The sequence below is a fragment of the Sinocyclocheilus rhinocerous genome, unplaced genomic scaffold (assembly GCF_001515625.1).
Source record: "Sinocyclocheilus rhinocerous isolate Xijiao unplaced genomic scaffold, SAMN03320098_v1.1 scaffold501, whole genome shotgun sequence".
Lineage (NCBI taxonomy): Eukaryota > Metazoa > Chordata > Actinopteri > Cypriniformes > Cyprinidae > Sinocyclocheilus > Sinocyclocheilus rhinocerous.
In genome coordinates, this window is record NW_015639766.1 from 149706 (window position 1) to 152657 (window position 2952).

General features: G+C 33.8%; 1 pseudogene; it reads left to right on the forward strand.

Annotated features, from left to right (window-relative positions):
- LOC107751670 (acyl-CoA-binding domain-containing protein 5-like) overlaps window positions 1-2710 on the forward strand; it is a 21678-nt pseudogene extending 18968 nt beyond the window's left edge.
- Window positions 2711-2952: the final 242 nt, after the last annotated feature.

Sequence of the window (2952 nt, forward strand, 5' to 3'; positions counted from 1 at the left end):
TTTTTTTTTTACAGTAACACTTGCTTCTCTAATCTTTTTTGTATTCTATCTATTTGTTTTCTTTTTATTTATTATACAATTAACAAAAGTGAAAAAGGCCTCTAACACTAGCTTGCTCTATTCTTATTGTATTCTATCTGTTTTCTTTTTATTTATTATAGGATTTTTAAAAAACCTTGCTACGTGTACTGCATTAAGCTAACTGAGACTTGTTATAGCACTTATCATTGCTCTTTTGTTGATTTTGATTGCTTCCATTGTCCTCATTTGTAAGTTGCTTTGGATAAAAGCGTCTGCTAAATGTCTAAATGTAAATGTAGAAAAAAAAAGTTATAATTTTCAGTAATAGCATTATAATCTGTTCTTCACATTTGCTGTTTAGAATGCAGAGGATGTCCAATGTTTGATGTTTTATCTCCTTCATTGCGCTTTAAAATGCAGCATACTGTGTAGAATTCAAATGGGTTGGATACATTTTGTGGTCCACATATTATCTGCTCTGCAATATTGTGTCTCTCGACCCGAGCACTCTGTGTGCGTGCTTTGATGGAAAGCTTGTTTAAACTGTCTGAATCACTCCTTACCCCTTATATAGTGAACTATGTGCCATTCATCATACATAACATAATGAATGTGTGAAGAATTGACCAATTTCAGCAGCTTTAGTGTCTATTATACAGGTGCATCTCAATAAATTAGAATGTCGTGGAAAAGTTCATTTATTTCAGTAATTCAACTCAAATTGTGAAACTCGTGTATTAAATAAATTCAATGCACACAGACTGAAGTAGTTTAAGTCTTTGGTTCTTTTAATTGTGGGGCGGGATGCTTCAAGACCCTCAAGAGCATTTGATTGGACAGAAAATTTAATGAGAAGCTAAAGTGCAAAATGATGTCATCAAAATTGTTGATCCATATTGGTCGAATATATATCTTCCAAATGCAAAATGTGTCAGTGTTTTGGAAAACAATGGCTTATAGACAACCTTAAGACTAACATATACATATGACCAAGTTTTTTATGCACACCAAGACTGTATTCATTTGAATAAAATACAATAAAAACTGTAATATTGTAATATTACAATTTAAAATAACTTTTTTATGTTCTAATATATTTTAAAATGTAATTTATTCCTAAAGCTGAATTTTTAGCAGCCATTATGGCAGTCTTAAGTGTCACTTGATCCTTCAGAAATCATTCTAATAAGCTGATTTGGTATATACTCAAGAACTGAAATTGCTTTCAGGTCTAAAGAAGAATTCAATCAAAATATCTTTATCATCACATTATTAGTGCAAACAGACCAGGGTGATCTCGAAAGTGTGGGTGTTATCCCCAACATTGAAACCAAAAAATACTATGTATGCATATGTTTTTGTTCCAGGTTATATGGCTCCCCGCAAAGCTAGGTGGGCGGAGCGGCTTGCCTCGGGGGCTGGTTCAGGGCAAGGGGGCAGAGACAATTCTGAGGGTGGTCCTGACAGGCTACAGAACAGCCAGGTGCAGCAGCAGATTATTCTAGCCATACGGCAACTCAGAGAGGATATGCAGAGCGTCATGGAATGACTAGAGGTGGTTGAAGGTCTTGCAACTGCAAATGTAAGTAAGCTAGATAAAATAAAAGCCAGAGAAGTGATGTTATTTGTTATTTATATACTGAGCAGTACAAAGAAAAGAGACAGAACTCTGCATGGTCTCAGTAAGCAAATATTAATTTAAATATAAAATAAAAAAATAAGAAAAAAAATTAGAAAAGTTTTAAGAATCGAAGCAATAGCACAAGTATAAACATTTAGATTGCCAGAAAGATTATCCATAGATGTTATTATGGCATGTCATAAATGTTATGCAACTTTAAATGTCATTATACTTTTTTTTTTATTTGTTGCGCAAAATATTTTCTTCATTAATCTTTTATTTTTTATTATTTCCACCACTAGTGATTTTGATAAGTAAATAAAAATTCACGTGTCTTTATTTTATTTTATTTGTATCTGTATATTTGTTTTAAGGCTCAAAGTTCACAGCGGAGATCCCATTTACAACTGACAGCTGCAGAGACTGAGGTAAAACATGTGACAGACTTGGTATGTATTTCAAGACTCAGTTGCTGCTTGTCACCGCTTCTCAATCATATGGTGTGTGTGTTTTGATCAAATATGTGTGGAAAAGAGAATTCTTTAATATTTTAATTTCTGTTTTACAGGAGAAATGGTGGCCATTTGACATCTCTGGACGTACATTGCTGCTGTTGTTAGTGTGGCCTTTTGTGACTCAGGCACTGATGTTTCTGCTGAGATGGAGGAAGAGAAAGATTAATATGTACTTATGAATTTACTGTACTGAGTTCAAATTAAAGTAAACGTCACAATGATAACTAATTAATTGTGACCTAGCGTTTGGTGCTTCAAGTGTAGCACTTTGTTAGCATGATGTGAAGAGAGTAAATGTTCTAATCTCATAAATCTAAAGATTATTTAATCTTGTATGAACAAGATGAATGCAGTTCTCAGAGACATCCTGGAGTTATTTAATTTAATGTTCATGATGTGTTCCACGTAATTCTGGTTAAATGTAGCTGTGTGCAGAGACTTTGTCAATAATGTATAATATACGTACCATCATATTTTGAAAATAAGTCATGTTTATTAGTAGCTCTGTTCTGATGGTTGAAACCTTGACTTGGCTGACCTTGTAAATGCCATCTGCACCACAACAAAGATAAGACAAAAATATTCTTCCTGTGGCTCAGTGGTAGAGCATTGTGTTAGCAGCGCAAAAGGTCGTGGGTTCGATTCCCAGGGAACACCCGTACTGGTAAAAAATGTATAGCCTCAATGCACTGTAAATTGCTTTGGATGAAAGCATCTGCTAAATGCATAAATTAAAATTAATTATAAATTAACAAAGATTACAGTCCTGGTGATCTTACTTGCAGGATGCCAAGC